Raw genomic sequence first — 18,760 nt, forward strand, 5'->3', positions numbered from 1 at the left:
CAGTAGCTATATGATTAACTATATGGGTTACTGATTGATTGTCCAAGTATTTGTATGGGAGACTGAGTGTGTGTGTGGCTGGTTGGGAGGTGTGTGACTCTGTGCAGATCAATGTGTACTTGTATCAATGATTGTATAAGAAGGTAAGTATGTGTTAGTATATGTTTGAAAATGTAAGGTGCTCTATGTTTAACTGTATAGACAAGAAAATGGAAGTGTCATTGATTTTTTACATGACTGACTAGGTGAGTGAGTAACTCCATGGATGAGTGGCAGACTGTGAGTGTCTGTATAGGTGTATGAGTGCATATGATAGTGTTGTAAAGATGATTGATTGTATGTATGAATGATTGTATGGGTGAATGAGTGAAGGTGTGTGTAGACGTAGGAATCAGTGAGTGCGTATGTAGTAACTAGTATTGGTGTGTCAATGGTTTCAAAAATTATACTCTGTATTTAACACTGGGTGAAACAGAGGTTATTTTAAAGTGTGAGGAGATGCATTGTATTGTCACATGAATGATATCATCAGTGATGTGGTCATTGATGTCAAATGAGATGTCATCAGTGATGTCATCAGTGATGTCATTTGAGATGTCATCAGTGATGTCATTTGAGATGTTATCAGTGATGTCATTTGAGATGTCATCAGTGATGTCATTTGAGATGTCATCAGTGATGTCATCAGTGATGTCACTGACCATGTCATGAATGATGTAATATGTGACATGATCAGCAGTGGATTGCGGGTGCGCGATATATAGTTAGTACAACTAACTATATATGGAATTTCAATGGTTTTGTGCGAGTAAAATAAGGTTTTTTAAATGCTAATTCCTAACTATATATGGTGTATAACCTATGGTTTTTTCAGTGAATTTTCAAGGTTTTGTAAATGCTAATTCCTAACTATATATGGTCTATAACCTATGGTTTTTTCAGTGAATTTCATTGGTTTTTTAAAAGCTAATATCTATAGCTGTAAAATGTATTCTTCTTTAAATCTAAAAATATATTTTATATGTTTATTAATAAATTTTTTTAAAATATTTTTTTTGTTTCGCTCCCGGTCCGCGAACCGGAAAGCTTTCCGTTAGCTCAAATTGATGCCGCGACCCGGTCCGCGAACCGGTAAGAAATCAACATCGTGACGCATCGCGAAAGCGCGACGTATCGCGTTGCCGCGTAATGCGTCTTATGACGTACCGCGTTAGCGCACCCGGAAGTGCCCCGGGCGCGGACCGAGGCGCGAAACGCAGCTCCCCGGAAGCGATCCGCGGCGCGTCGCGAAAGCGCGACGTATCGCGTTGCCGCGTAATGCGTCTTGTGACGTACCGCGTTAGCGCACCCGGAAGTGCTCCGGGGCGCGGACCGAGGCGCGAAGCGCAGCGACCCGGAAGCTATCCGGGGCGCGGACCGGAGCGCGTAACGTAAGCATAACAGGTCATGTGACTTGTTAATAACACTTTTCATTGGTTCATTTCACTTTTGGTTTCATAATCATGTAAGGCTAGGTCAGGTGACCTAAAAATAACACTTTTCATTGGTTGAGAACTATTGTTTTTCCCAAATGATGAAAACCCCTCCTTCTTTCCTCACTCTGACTTTCATCATTGTGAGAGGAAGACCTTTATTAATACTTCAGAAATGGCTTCAGTAGTTGCTTCAGCTGGTGCACCCCCACCACCACCTCCACCTCCTCATGGGAAGAGAGGACCACCTCCCCAGGTCATGACCAACACAGAGGAGGAAGAGGAAGAAATGGAGGAAGAGGAGGGAGAAGAACCACAGTTCTTGGAAGAGGTGCCCCGGGTTTCCCATAAGAAAGCCACTTTCATCTGGCAGTTTTATTCAATCCCTCCTGGCCAAAAAAAAGTGAATGCGAGGTATGTCACCTGCCTCATCTGCAAAGATAAATTATCAAGAGGGACGGATAAGAAGTATAGTTATGGGAACTATACTATGCATAGGCACATGACCAGGAAGCATCCACTTAATTACAGCCGGGCGGAAATACGGGATTTGGAGGAAAATCCAACATCAACTCCTGTGGCCAGATCAAGATCGTCAATTTCATTGACACCAGCAGAGGCACGGGAAACTGTGCTAAACATACAAGAGAATTTTGGCCACATGAAACATACTTGTATGCACTGTGGTGCGTTGATAGCATGTGGTAATATGAGTATAAATGCTATCAACCTGGCTTATGAACATCATAATTGCCCTAACCGCCCCCAGTAATTTTTTTTTTGCTCCTGTTGAGCCCTTTTCAATGCCTGTTTTTTGTTGTTTCCCCCCCAAAAAAAAACAAAAAAAATATAAAATCGTTCAAAAAATACAAAAAATGTTAAAAAAATAAAAAAAAAATATAAAACAACAAAAATATAAAAAAAAAAGTTCTTTTCAGAACTACCTCCCCTTTCAAAAAAAATTGCTAGAATGTTTAGCACTCTGGCAAGCTCTATTTCTTTTGGTTCGCTTCCCGGTTAGCTTCCCAGTACGCGGACCGGGAGCATACCAAAAAAAAAAAAAAAAAAAAAAAGAGTAAGTATAAGGAAAGTAAACAGAGAGTGATGTTAAAAGAAAGACAGCTATAGGGAGTAAAGAAGAGATACTGTTTAATAGATCTATTTACCGAAGAAAAGACGGAAGAGGGTATAATTGTGAAAAACAAAATAGATAAGGAAGTGAAAGAAAAAAAAAGAGAGTATAACATTAACAAAGAAAAGTTTCTTGGAGAATGTGAGTGAATGTTCAAAATAAGATTAAAACATGGGGAATAACAGAGAGAAAAAATAGAAAACAGAAAACAAAAAATAACAGAAAAAGATTAATTGAAACAGCAAAGAAATGTAAGTAACATAGAGCCATATCATCAACATAGGCAATAAAAGTTTTGCAGCTTTTATTGGCAGAAATGTGTCGCTAAAGCCGCTTTTGCGGCAGAAAACTGCCGCTAAAACCACTTTTGCACCAGTTTTCTGCCAATAAAAACAGCAATAATTTTATTGGCTGTGTTCATAATATGCCCCTTAGTGTGCTTCAACTACACAGAGAAAGCATTATGAACAAATAGTGATAGAGTGATCAGTCAAAGACACTAAGAGTAATAGAGACGGAGTGAGTGAACAAGAGTGAGGAACCAGTAGAAGAGAGGGACTGAGAAAAAGAGTGGAAGGAGTTGAGTAAGTAGGTAATAGAGAAAGGAATGAGGGAAGTAGCAAAGGCAGGAAACTGAGGGTTAAAGAAATGAAGCAGTGGAACTAATAGAAGTTAAATGTGATAGAAATGTAACGAAAAGAGTACAAAACATTTACCTTATAATTGTCGTTAAATTACTCACTTTTTGTTTTTATACTTTCAATCTGTGAAAGAGAGAACAAACATTTGAAAAATATTAAAACATGTATTTAAAAATTACAAAAGACAAGGGAAAAGATTGAAGGACAAACAGTTTTTCAACAACTTTGACACTTACAGAAGCTTCTGCTTCTCCAGGCCCCCTACACAGTCCTAAAGATATACATTTTAAACTAACAGTATCTTGATGCAGATGAAGTGAGGCCTATCTTAAAACATGGTGCATCTTTTGCATTGCTGTTGTCTCAGAAAAGTGTCGCAAGACACTAAAATTTTAAATGATTGCTTCAGGATGCCAATAAGATGTGTCCTATCCAGAGGTTTGTTTGAGGTGAGGCCTACTCAGGGTTGCAGATGAAATTTCGAGTTGTTGAAGAGAATAGAGGACATAATACATGTGAAGGTCTACCAATGAAGTGAGTCATGTCCACTGCACTCTTGAACAAAGTCCAAACCTCCTATGTTTCCCTGGACAGACCTAAACTTGATCTGCACAATGTGATTCGTAATGATAGGAAACACAGGTGATGTAATTGAAATACGTGCAATTTCTTTTGCTCATTTCACAATCACATCACTTGTGTTTCCTTTGCTTAGGTATCTCATTGTGCAGATGTAGTCCAGCATATGAAAGAGTACGCAGAACTGCAGCACTGCATGCAACAACTTTGACACTTACAGAAGCCTCACCTTCTCCATGCCTCCTACACAGTTCTACATGTACATCATAAATGCAAACAGTACAGAATTAATTATACATGTTAAATGGTTTATTTTTGCTGTTCTCAGAATGTATCAAAATTCACTAAAAACAGTGACTTGAAGGTATTCATCATATAACAGCGGGGAAAAAAAAACACAATCAAAATGATTGTGTTTAAAAAACCCATACAACATAACAAATCAGAATTCAGAACTCCTTAAAGTTAACTTACTTTCCATGACGTCAAAGGATGTCCTATGAACAGCTTACACTCTGTTGTGCTGTTATTATTTTCAGCCCGCCACTTTCTGAAAGAAAACCTCCATCGTTTTTAAAAACATGTTACATGCAATAAATGACTTCTTGCTCTCTACCACAAGTTTCCACAAAGCCAAATCTTGTCAGAGCCATTTATAACTCTTGGATTTCTTGTAAGCCAATCCCGTCATTTGGCATTTCTGCAACTTTCAGAATTAAAATGTTGAAGATCATTTTCACAATCCTGGAATAGTAATATCTTCCCCTTCTTGCTCAGTCATGTTCTACATTTCCTATGACACTGATACTGCTTACTATGAAGCAGACTTACACTACCTCTATGACTACTACAATTATTTAATTCTCTACATCACTTTTAATCACAAAGCAATGTAAAACAGTAGACAGCATTGCAGACTTACATTCCCTCTACTCCATGTTTTGATTGGCTGCTTCAATTAGCTTATAAAAAGAAACAGTTTTTCTGAACTCATTCAAAGTGCACGTATTTCTCCATGACATCCAGTCTTATGGTTAGAAGTTATGTCTCTGAACTACACTTATCCTCAAGGCCAAATCGTGTAGGAGCCATTAGAACTTCTTGAAATTCCTCAGAGCACATCCCGAGATTCTTTCCCTAAAATTTTGGTTTTAAAAACACCAGGTAAGAGTTTTTAAGGTCATACGGCAATTTTTTTTTGAAAATTAAAACAGAATCATTGCAGAATGACCAGCCATTTCTAGACTTTAAATAAGCTGTGTAATGTCCTGATGTTATTGAAGGACCGTCATGATATATAATTGCTACAGTTACAAAAGTCCTTCCTGATATTGACAACTGTGAAGCCACAAAATTTTTAATTAAAGTTGTCAATTTTGTTCCATCAGCCCTACATCGTTGGAACATTAAAATGACATACTGGCCATATGTTCGTATAAATAATGTGGACATCATTTCAGATTTACATTGGCTACACTCCATGTTGTGATCAGCTGCTTTTACTAGCTTATTAAAGGAGACTGATTTACTGTCTGGCAAAGTTAAATATATAAATCTTTCTGAGTCTACACTAGTAGTACTTGATACCATACAGTTCTCGCAGTCATGCTGCCATTGATAAGAAAGCCCAAACAGCTGATCTACATCTACACCTTCAGCATGCAATACATCAAGCATATACATTAAAAACTCCTGACAATCTTGCTGACTATTTTGAGAGAATTGTGTTTGGCCTGAACATCTGTCTAACAGATTTCGAATTTCAGACACACTTTCTATGTTTGTTCTATCAGTGCTACATTTCTCTAACACAGAATTTAACAAACTGCAAAATCTTTGATCAGAATTGACCACAATCTCTTCTTTTACATTTTCTAGAGAAAACAAAACATTAACCACTACATTAGCATAGCAGTTGACACCAGAACTGTTTTCAAATTGAAAACCAACAACATCTTCAACAGAATTCTTTTTGTTTCTGCTTATAATTTCAGGTTCATCGACTTTTCGTCTTTTTGCTACAACCTCCCAGTATTGGTTACATTTCTTCGTTTCCGGCCTACCACACGTTTCTCAAACAAAGGATATTGAGGCAAATGTGGCGCATACTCTCTTCTTAACCTATTGTATTCCTTAACACAATCTAGATCCGCACAAATGCTTGTGACATCACACTCAATCAAGTACAATCCCGATAAAGTTCTAACTCGTGACAATGCCACATATGCCATACCCTCCTTGAATACAGAACTGCCAATATTCACCAATGCACTGTCTACACTTAAACCTTGCGATTTATGGATTGTCACCGCATATGCCAAGCAAACAGGAAACTGCTTACGGCGAACATATAAGTCTTTTACAAGCAAAAATCTAGCAGAGCAACGACCAATTAGCTGTACTTCCTCAATGCCATCAAATTAAATTTTTTAAAATTCAATTCCATCTCTATTTCTGTATTTTACAAAATCAACAACATTACCCATTGATCCATTTACCAGACCTCTTTCAACATGTAAATTCCTTCTTAAAATTATACGGCAGTTCAAGCACACATTCAGAGTCTTTTCAAAACCTGCAGTTTTAGATATACTCTTCTCTAATGAATCCAATTTTGTTTTCAGATTCTCAGACAAAATAATTGTTGATCCCATATGCTCTACTCTGTCAATAGCTTCCAGTTTCACAATCTCTTGCTTTTCTAAATGCAACATTTTGTTGTTGAATTTGGCACATTCTGCAAGAGTTGGCATCAAACATATTCCAGATTTCTTCTCAGTAATTTTCTGAAAAATATTCTCAGGCACAACATCTTGTTCTGGATATAAATTTGACAGTAATCGTGCATGTAAAGCTTCTTTCCCATGCTCGGTCACTTTTCCAATTCTAACATCTTGTAGAATAGTCTTGTAAACTTCATCCTTCGCCTGACGCATATTTTCATGCAGTTCAGCATAATTGAAGTTTAACCATATATTGACGTTGCCAATGCTCCCTAGGCACTTCCTGGTATCTTCATGCGTGAGCATTTTGAACACAGGTTGCCCTTTCACTGGTGTCAGCTGCAGAAGATCTCCGAAAACAATGATGTGTTTGCCACCAAATAACACATCATACTCTGTTTTGAGAACTTCTTGCATTCTCAAATGCACAAAGGCAAGCATGACATTGGAAACCATGCTTACTTCGTCAATGATAAGAAGTTTCATTTTCCTCAAGATTCTAGAAACTTCAAAACAAGCATCTCCAGATAGCTTGTGATATTGTAATTTGTTGTCATGCTCCACTGGCAGCATCAGTAAACGATGTAAAGTAATCCCTTTAATGTTATGTGCTGCCAGTCCAGTTGGAGCGGTGACAACACAAGACAGCGATGACTCTGTCCTTTCCTGCAAATAGCATGAAATTGCTTTAATGAGGAAACTTTTTCCAGTTCCCGCTTCTCCACTCACGTACAGTCGGACAGGCTTCAACGACGTACATGAGCACTCTTTCTTGTCATGACTTAATCCATGATCAATTTGCATGGTAACTTCGTCATATATTTTCCTCTGCTCAACGTTGAGTTGTCTTTCCAACTCTTCTAAGTTAACCGCATCCTCCTGAGCATGTGCCATGGCTCTTTCCACTTCATTCATAGCAGTGGCAGCTTCATTTTCGATAACAGGTCCTCCTAGTGGATCCTGACTCAATGAAGCAGAACTCTGACTGTCCTGAGAACTGTCTCTGGCAATCTCGGCTGCAATCATTGCTTCCTGCTCAATTTCCGCATTCAACATTTCTACATATTTGGGAAAAGCAGGACATTCTATGGTCTCCTTGGCGGCATTGAAAGAGTCTTCGTAACAGAGAAAATCTCCAAGCAGTTCCTCTTCTGCACGCCAAGGCTTGAAAAGTTGCAAAAGTGCTAAATAGAAAAACTCCTTTTTTCAGGAGATTCGCCACTCAATTTTCGATGGTTTACCAAGTGGCATTTTCTTTGCTTGACCAGACATCCCTCACTTCCTATTACAGCATACACTCCTTTCTCAGTATCTTCTTTGATGTTCCTCTTGAATATGTAATTTTGCAGAACCTCATACAGACAAACATTCTCGAGGTGACTGCTTCGATTTGGATAATATGTATCCAACATGTTGGTCTTCAAAATGTCGGTACTGTTTGGCTCCTTTTCCGCCAAATACTCAATTTCCCGCACAGGTTTGAGAACTCGATTACGCGTTGCAGCAAGACCAAGACTCGCCCAAATGATACTCCTGGACTTGGCATAGAGACTTGCTGAAGACAACCGGTCAGAACATTCGTACGCTCCAATTTCTCGATGCGACAACATCTTCAGACTGAAACTGTACAACTTCTTGCTGAGGCTCTTTTCATGGGAAATGTCCTCCCACATATCCTTCAATTCTATCTTCTCTTTTTTGGTGATGTAAGACGTCACATACCGAGCCACAGCCATACAGTTATCAGCCACAAACTGTATATCCATGTTAGCATTCCACATGGACAAAATCACCGGGTTGTAGTCGTTGATGTACTTGGACTCTTCGTTCCTCTTCAAATTGTATGTGTTTTTAGGTGATTTCTTCATCACATTATGTCGCAGCGAAGACATCAAACTGTTTACTCTTCCTTTAGAAATCACCGGTCGTGGAAAACCGAAACGACATTTGGTGTAGAACTTGTCCTTGTTTCGGAATTTACGACGACAGTACTTTCCACATCGATGGCTTTGGAAACGCAGAACTTTTTCTCTTAGGCTTTTCTTCTCCTTTGCGTTTGGAACAGCACACGTAGAATACTGTTGTATAAAACTCATCACTGAGTCTTCTGGATCCGTTCCAAATTTAGGTGCATCCTTGATCCACAGCAACATATGTATATGAGGAGCACCTCTTGCTTGGTACTCCTTTCTCCAGAAGAAATCCAACACCTCTCCAAGAGGTGGATTCTTCTTATTCATGATGAAAGACATCATAGCTTCAAATCTATGATTGAAGTACCTACATACATTGACTGGATCCAAAGAGCACAGTTCTCCGGGTGTCTTGAATTCGATGTTTTCTACGTTAGCATTTGCCTCTCGTAGAAATTCAAGTAAGTCTTCCCAGCCATACTCGGCACAGCTCAGAGTGAGGAACCATGTGGGAGTACCTAAGTTCCTCAGCATACATTTTAAATCACCATGACGATGGTACCAGTACTCATTAGTACCACGCTGACACGCCATGAGATTAATCAGGTGAGAATCCAAAATACTGTCTTGGACATTGACTTTATCCATAAAGTCACTTGCCGAGATGTTTTGCATGTGTATACCACTTTTCAAGATGTGGTTCACTGCATATGACAGTCCAGACAGATCGCTTTCAAACAGGAGATGAAACAAATAAGGAATGCATTGTCGAAACCTAACATCTCCTGCATACAATCGCAAAGTCCGGTATTCAGAAGCAGGAATTTGATGAGGTCGCTCATCATATCTTCCTCCCTGACCTGTTGGAAAAAGCTGTGGGAAACACCGAGCTTCCAAACTTTCCTCCCAAACACTAATGGGACTCCCTTTGGTTTGTTTCATTTGAAACAACTCAATAGCATTCCCCATGACTTCCTTGGAATGCAAAGGATGAACACTATAATGTTCATATATTTCTTCACTAGTAGAAGTTTCTACTTTCTCAATTTGACCAGCACACAAATCGCTATCCTCTTCCTCACTTACTTCCTCTTCTGCAACATATACATTCTTATAGTATTTATTATTTTTTTTCAAATACAATGTTGCCTTTTTAACTTTCGTAACATCTACTAAATCTTGCCATATTTTCTTATTCTTTGTCGGAACCCCATTAACTAAGATAACCAGAGGTTCCTCGTCCACTTTTTCTACTCCAATTGTGTTAATGTTTTTCTTCAAATCTAGAGGCAAATAAACAACTCTTCCCTTTAATCCTCTCTGTAAATCTGATGGAGGCAATTTCCCTGTCTTTGGCTCCATTCTTACAATAGCCTGAAAGGGATGGATACTTTGAATCAAAATAGATTCATAAGTATTTAAATCCTTTTCCAGATTATTATGAACTGCTCTAGCAGGCATCTGGTTTTGATTTAATTTGCAACAACAATAAGTACACACACGTTGATCCAATCCCAAATCAAAACAATTTTCTACCATCAAGTATGTTGCGAAATCCTTCCATTCACTATTATTTTCCCTTTCACTTTTTGCATATAAATCCACTAACTTAGTCTGATTCTTATAATAAGTGCGTCGACAACACACACAAGTGAAATTGGGCCTCTCACTTGATTTGACCTGAAACGTGGCAATTTCCCTCTGGAAATTATCTGTACTGGAAACCTGTACACTATCTTCCACATTACCTGCTTCTTCTTGGTCAATTTCAACATTCTCCTCTTTACTTCCAAAGTAACAAAACTCAATTTCTTCACATATATTCTTCACATCTATTTCAGAACCATGCAAAAGAGCAGCACATAATTTTTTAAGCATAATTGCTGGACTCTTAGCATAATACAACATTCTAACTAATTTCCTCACTTTATTATGATGCACTGCTAGCATCCTGAAATGATGAAAAACACTCTGGCATACTCTCCTGGAAAGACAAGCCAGTGAATGACCATGCAAACCTGTCACTTCTCTCACTCTGCAAGGATCTAATTCTTGCAACAACCTTATTTTCTGCTTCAAACTTTTCTTATTAAATGACCGTACAAAATCACAAAGCAAATTGATGGAATCCTGTCGCACACTGCAAATACTACTACACTTCCAGGTGTACACAGGACCCTTAGCACGTCTTCCTAAAACCTCATTACCTAACACCTCTTCTGCCTCTGTTGTCACAAGTTTTTCTTTTTCAACTGGACAACCATCTTTCACTTCATAAGCACGACCACTGGTGTCAACTGCATGCACCAAATCATTATCCTGGAAATAACTCTCCTCATTAAAAAATGCCTCACAGCTTGAACTATGCATCCATTCTCCAGAAAAAACTTCATAAAAATTACTACGATTAACTATTCTCTTCCATCTACTATTTCTTTTGAAATCATAAATTGCCTTGTTTAGCTTCCTAATTCTATTGATTATCAAAATAAATAACTTACGTTTAATTTCAAATGCCTGATCAATAACTTTCTCAACTTTTTTTTTCTCTTATAAAAAACCACTTTCTGTTGACCTTTCTTAATATTTTTTAACAAATTGCCAATTATCCTGTTGCGGAACATTCGTTTACGAATGTCCCTAAACTGTTGTTTCCTTCTACTATCATGCACAGAGTTATCTCTTGCTCTAGCAGTAACATTTTTGATTGGCCTTTCCTTTCCATTTGAATTGCTTCTCTTTTTCTGGACTGAAACATTTTCTGTAGTAATATTTTTTTTACTGCAAATATTTCTTATGAATGTTTTTGTACTCTTACCCGGTGCTTTCTTGTTGACTTGACAAATCTTTTTGTTAGAGGACTGCTGCTTTTTTTCAATCACCTGCTGTCTTTGACGTTTTGCAGCCTTTCTCAGTCTTTCTTTCGTTGGCATGGTGAAATGTTGAAATGATCTGCAGTTGAATCTGTGGTAAAATATATTAAAAAATGTTATTAACCACTATTACCCAACAGTACATCAATAACAGTAATCAAAAACTTAAAACACTACTTTACATTTTTACATATAAGATTTTTTAGTGCATGGCAATTTTAGAATACAGAAATAGCAGAAAAGAAATGGAATTTATAATCATGTTACCTGTGCTATCTTATATGTGAATCTGATCTAATTTTATGAGCATATTTTAATATTTTATTGAAGACACTACACATAACCTGTTTTTGAAGGTGTCTTTATTTTTAAATTAAACGGTTTACATTTTTACTTTTTTTTTATTATAAATTTTTAAAATAAATGTTTATAGTTCCATAGGCTCAAGCAGGTCAGCTTCCCACCCTATGTCATATAATTCGGACAAATCTGCATCCTCATCACGTTCTTCTTCATCCTCAGGATTTAAATCATCCAAGGGATCAACATCCACTGATGTTTCAATTACAAGTTCAATGATGAGGTCAAAATCAACTGATTGCAGATTATCGCTCATGTTGATGTTGTCTTTATCTTTAAAGAAAGATAACAACAATGAGATGTTGCAGAGTAAGAGACAAATCTCAGAGATTATAATAGTAAAATTTTTTAACAAGAGTAACATTTTGCAGCTATTATTTAGCCATGTCCAGCGATGCTGAGCAGGTGAAGCCTATGTCTAATTTTTCAGTGAACAGGACTCATCTCTTCTTAACCTTGGTTAAGCCTCACCGACTCTGTGTCCCCTGCACATACTTAAATGTAAAGGGGCAGATTTATGTTAAATGGCACATCCCCAGGCATGCACCAGTTAACGTGCACCGCTGCTCTGCCACCCATGGTGTGCCGCATTTACAATCAGATAGGAGAAAGCTGCGTCAAAACCCTGCGCCTGCTTTAAGCAGGCATAGGTCTTGACGCAACATTGTGGAGATGGGGCACCTCTGAGCCTTGCTGGAGCTGCATCACACTTGCAATACAACTCCAGCAATGCGCCACCTTTACAGCACAGATACGTCACGCATCTGTGCCATTTTTGCCCCATGCTGCGCCGCATTGTAAATGCAGCACACCATGGGTGGCGGAACAGCGGCGCAGGATGACTGGCACATCCCTGGTGATGCGCCAGTCATCATAAATCTATCCCTAAGCTTCTTATCTTGTTACAGATGAACCGCCATATGTATCATCAAACTATTTTGCATTTCCTAAATAGCGAATTTTAAGGAATAAATAGCAATTCTTTACCATTCCTAATTTGCAATGAGCAAATTGCTAATTGCAAATTACCCATTCATTTCCATGGGCTAGGAGGCTCATAGGAATGAAGGTGCAATTTGTGATCAGCAATTAGCTCATCGCAAATTAGGAATTTTTTCAAGGGTGCAGGGGTGTCTCAAGAACACCCTGCTGCACCCCTGAAAAAGAAATTTGGGGGCATATGGCGCACATACATGCTCTAAGGGCATGTATTGGCGTCATATGGCACCTTTTGTTTTTTGGAAAAAAAGCTTTTTGAAAAGAATTCGCAAATTACCACAAACTAGAAGTTGGTGGTAGTTTCCAAATCCTTAATGTCATTTTTTACATATTTTTTGTTTGATACATTGCATTTAAGGAATCGCAAAATTTGCAAATCCTTCAGTGCAATCGCAAAATAAGGAATAGCAAATATTGCTATTCCTTATTTTGCATCAAACTTGTTTGATACATACCATTTGTCTAATTAGCATTCGCAAAGGCCGAAATTTGCAGAATTTTGATCTTTGCGAATGCTAATTAGCTTGATACATATGGCCCCAAGTGAGGCCTGTCTTGCAACATGGTGCATCTTTTGCATCACTGCTGCATCGGTTTCATGTGGCACGTTTTTTTTACACCATGACACATCTGCCTAAATGCATCAATTTGTAATTTTGTCGCCTCATAGCAAATCTTTTGCACCGCCGCTGCATCATAAAAGTGACGCACAGTGGCGCAAAAGAGGCATACACCTATCATAAATCTGTCCCTAGCATTTTAAATGATTAATCCAGGATGACGATAAGGTGTGGCCTATCCAGAGGTTTGTTTAAGGTGAGGCCTACTCAGGATTGCAGATTAAAGTTACACTTGATGAAGAATACAGAGGAGATAATACATGTAAAGGCCTACCAATGAAGTAAGTAATGTCCACTTTATTGCGCCAGTCATCATAAATGTATCCCTAAGCTTCTTATCTTGTTACAGATGAACCGCCATATGTATCATCAAACTATTTTGCATTTCCTAAATAGCGAATTTTAAGGAATAAATAGCAATTCTTTACCATTCCTAATTTGCAATGAGCAAATTGCTAATTGCAAATTACCCATTCATTTCCATGGGCTAGGAGGCTCATAGGAATGAAGGTGCAATTTGCGATTAGCAATTAGCTCATCGCAAATTAGGAATTTTTTCAAGGGTGCAGGGGTGTCTCAAGAACACCCTGCTGCACCCCTGAAAAAGAAATTTGGGGGCATATGGCGCACATACATGCCCTAAGGGCATGTATTGGCGTCATATGGCACCTTTTGTTTTTTGGAAAAAAAGCTTTTTGAAAAGAATTCGCAAATTACCACAAACTAGAAGTTGGTGGTAGTTTCCAAATCCTTAATGTCATTTTTTACATATTTTTTGTTTGATACATTGCATTTAAGGAATCGCAAAATTTGCAAATCCTTCAGTGCAATCGCAAAATAAGGAATAGCAAATTTTGAATTAAGGACATTTTAAGTCATTTCCACATATGCAGTGTTTTCAAATTTTGATTTGAAAATCGTTTTTAGGGAAAAGGAATGGTTTGTAAATTTATGACAAGGACATAATGGTGTATGCTTCTTTATAAGGCATTTCACTGTCTCTGATGTCATTTTTCCCATATTACATTATAAGACCTTTCCCCATGGAGCACATTCCTTGTAAATATGCTCCCACCTGTGCATGGTGAATTTAGATTTTGACTGTTTGAGTCACATAGCCATGTTAAAAGTGACCCAAAAAAATTGCAAAGGCTATAAAAAAAAACTTTCATGTGTCTTAAGGACATTTTAAGTCATTTCCCCATGGGCAGTGTTTTGTAAGTGGCGCAAAAGAGGCATACACCTATCATAAATCTGTCCCTAGCATTTTAAATGATTAATTCATGATGACGATAAGGTGTGGCCTATCCAGAGGTTTGTTTAAGGTGAGGCCTACTCAGGATTGCAGATTAAAGTTACGCTTGATGAAGAATACAGAGGAGATAATACATGTAAAGCTCTACCAATGAAGTAAGTGATGTCCACTTCATTGCGCCAGTCATCATAAATGTATCCCTAAGCTTCTTATCTTGTTAGAGATCAACCGCCATATGTATCATCAAACTATTTTGCATTTCCAAAATAGCGAATTTTAAAGAATAAAAAGCGATTCTTTACCATTCCTAATTTGCGATGAGCAAATTGCTAATTGCAAATTACCCATTCATTTCCATGGGCCAGGATGCCCATAGGAATGAAGGTGCAATTTGCGATTAGCAATTAGCTCATCGCAAATTAGGAATTTTTCCAAAGGTGCAGGGGTGTCTCAAGAACACCCTGCTGCACCCCTGAAAAAGAAATTTGGGGGCATATGGCGCACATAAAAATTAACAACATTCCTTTACCTCAAAAACGATTTTCAAGTCATAATTTGAAAACACTGCCCACAGGGAAATGACTTAAAATGTCCTTAAGACACATGAAAGTGTTTTTTGAAAGCCTTTGCAATTTTTTTGGGTCACTTTTAACATGGTTATGTAACTCAAACAGTCAAAATCTAAATTTACCATGCACAAGTGTAACCATATTTACAAGGAATGTACCCCACGGAGAAAGGTCTTTTAATGTAATATGGGAAAAATGACATCAAATGTCCTTAAGACACATAAAAGCGTTTTTTGATTGCCTTTGCAGCATGTTTGTATCACTTTTAACATGGCTATGTAACACAAACATTCAAAATCTAAATTTGCCATGCACAGGTGGGAGCATATTTACAAGCAATTTGCGCCACAGAGAAAGGTCTTACATTGAAATGGGAAAAATAACATCAGAGACAGTCAATTGCCTTATAAAGAAGCATACACCATTATGTCCTTGTCATAAATTTAAAAACAATTCCTTTTCCCCAAAAACGATTTTCAAATCATAATTTCAAAACACTGCACATGGGAAAATTACTTAAAATGTCCTTAAGACACATAAAAGCGTTTTTTGATTGCCTTTGCAGCATGTTTGTATCACTTTTAACATGGCTATGTAACACAAACATTTAAAATCTAAATTTGCCATGCACAGGTGGGAGCATATTTACAAGCAATTTGTGCCACAGAGAAAGGTCTTACATTAAAATGGGAAAAATAACATCAGAGACAGTCAATTGCATTATAAAGAAGCATACACCATTATGTCCTTGTCAGAAATATTATAACCATTAATTTTCCTCAAAAACGATTTTCTAGTCATAATTTGAAAAGACTCCACAGCTCCTATGCAGAAAAACACCCTGTCAGTACTAATACTTCACATTTTCTCCTATTACATTTTCTCAAAGAAACAAAATCTATTTGAAAAACACTTGAGACCAAGCAACATTTGAAAAACACAACTTTCTTCATAATTTTCTCCTTAAAGCACACTATTCTCTATCTAAATTAAAGAAATATTTTCTCACCTTAGCAAATACTTTGAGTTTGAAAACAGTCTCAGAAAAACACCAATTTGTCTTCAGCAGAGCAAAAGGTATGCACTCCAGAGTCTGCAGCTATCAAAAGCACAGAAATGCTGTAATTCTTCACACATATCTCTCATGTCACCCAATCAAAACTCTTCCCTCACTTTTTTTCAAATGAAAACTCTTCCCCCCTCTGCCATTTCATGCCTTTTCTGCATGGCAACCACCTCTTGGAAGACCTCTGGTGTTTGCAAGTTCACACAACAATGTTGCAATTGAACTCTGAACTCTCAGTGCACCTGCGTATCCACTGCAATCTTTCATTTAATGATTTTTTATTGACCATTCAAAATACATCTTTCAAAGAACTCATCCATGCACCCTAACTTTCTGTTTTCAGCAATCAAAATCCACCAATCACTGTTACTGCTTCATTAACACAGAAACTCCACAGTTTTTTTCATTTTAAACTCTCGTTTTTTCAACTGCCATTTCATTGCCACACTTCATCTGACTGCAGCAGAACCTTCTCTCACCATGTTTTCTGTCTGGATTGTTGGACATAGTTATATCCACTGGGCTCACAGGTATGCTAAGAACAGAAATTTACCTAACCTCAATTTACAAGATGTGGAAATTAAGTGGTTTGGCCACAGAGGATTAAAATGTCACCAATTGATACCATTGGTGAAAACCTTTATGCATTTGCCAAAACCTGACCTGTTAATTGTGCACTGTGGAGGTAATGATTTGGGCACTTTGACTGGGGTAGGTCTGGAAATGCTTTTAAAGGACACCTTTGAGCAATTGATGGCACTTTTTCCTCAAACTGCCTTGGTATATTCAAATATATGGCAAAGACAGAAATGGAGGTGGTCAAACCAATTTTGTCCACAAATTGAGAAGTCGAGGAAGCATGTAAACAAATCTGTTTCAGCTTACATGAGAGACCATGGAATGGGCTCCCTGTACAACAATAACTTGCGTTACTACATGCAAGATATCTACAGAGGAGATGGAGTTCACTTCTCAGATGAGGGCAACAGAATTTTCATTCTGAATTTAAGACTGTGCATTGGTACCTACTTATAAGTACCTAAATGTACCATAAACCCAAAAGCTCTTCTCAGAGCTACCCTACATCTGATCACTCACAATTATTATTTTACTCTAACATTTTTCACTAATTTTCAACAAAGTACGCTCCCTGGGGCGCTTCCCGGTTCGCGAACCGGGAGCTAACCTCGCGAATTTTTTTAAAAAATGGGTTTTTTTTCGCACATATGGGCCTCCTCAGCCACCCTCAGAAAACCTAGGGGGTCAAGATAAGTCTACCGTGCCCCCTTCTACCCATTCTGAACATTATTTGCCCTCCATCTTGTATCTTAATTCGACCGAAACACAAAATGGTGGACTCCCGTAACGCTTAAGGTTCGCGAACCGGGGCGCTCACCAGTTCGCGTACCGGGTCGCTCCCTGGGAAGCGCACCATCAAAAAAGGTGGGAAAGTAGTTTACAGAAAAGCGACTGGAGACAATTTCACCAAATATAGATTAGCTCATACTACATACCAATCCCTACCATTTTCACAAATTTGGTTGGAATTCCATTTAGCCATTTAGCCTGTAGACCTCTCTAAATACCCTGAGGTAAATTACTTCACAAAACACATCTGAAGTGTTGAAATTGACAACCAATTAAAATGTTACTTTCATTTTCTACTTTTTTTACCTGACATTTGATTGGTTATGTACCTGAATATATATAAAGAAAGAGAGAGAAACACAGCCATTTTGACTACTACTTCCTGAATTACATTGCAAGATCATTTTCACTCACAACTTAAACTTGTTTTTAGAAGGTGAGATATTATTTTATAAATTTGAAAACATTTTCAGATAGTTATATACTATCCCTCTGTAAGAGTTAGACATTGAGAAAGGCTTCTTTATTATAATTATGGATTGATTTAGGTTTCTGTGGTATAATTATGAATTTACTTAGGCTTCTTCACAGGCACTTTTTAATAGTACTACTTCACGCCTGAAACCATACAGTGCCCATAGATTACTTCTCTGTTATAAACTCACAAGTACCTGTCTGAACTTAAACCCAACAGTGTCCTATCACTACTGATATATTTATTTTTTATGCAAATTACAGCAATAAAATGGAAGGTGAGCAGAATGTTTCCTTCGAAATTGTTCTGGACAGCAACAATGAACAAGTTATGGAACCCGTTGATGACTTAGAATTCATGGATGAGTCACGGGACTATGAATTACTTCAATGTGTAGAATCTGTCGATCATTTACTCCATTATGATGACGGTCAAATGTGGGAACTTATGTTCACTCAACAAGAGGACATATCGGACAGTCAAATGCTAGATGTTCTATTAAATTTTGAAAAACAATCTGAAAAATAAAATTGTATGTAAAATAAAAAAATTGTTTGAGTCTTTAATCATTTTTATATGTAATTCATAAAGTAGTTAAATGTTAGAAATGTTATTACATTTTGAAACACAATCACAATAATAAATAATTGCTTAAAAAATAAAAAAATAAAAAAATAATCAACAAAATCAACAATCAATTAACATACAGTATTTG

The sequence above is a fragment of the Lissotriton helveticus genome, chromosome 8 (assembly GCF_964261635.1).
Source record: "Lissotriton helveticus chromosome 8, aLisHel1.1, whole genome shotgun sequence".
Lineage (NCBI taxonomy): Eukaryota > Metazoa > Chordata > Amphibia > Caudata > Salamandridae > Lissotriton > Lissotriton helveticus.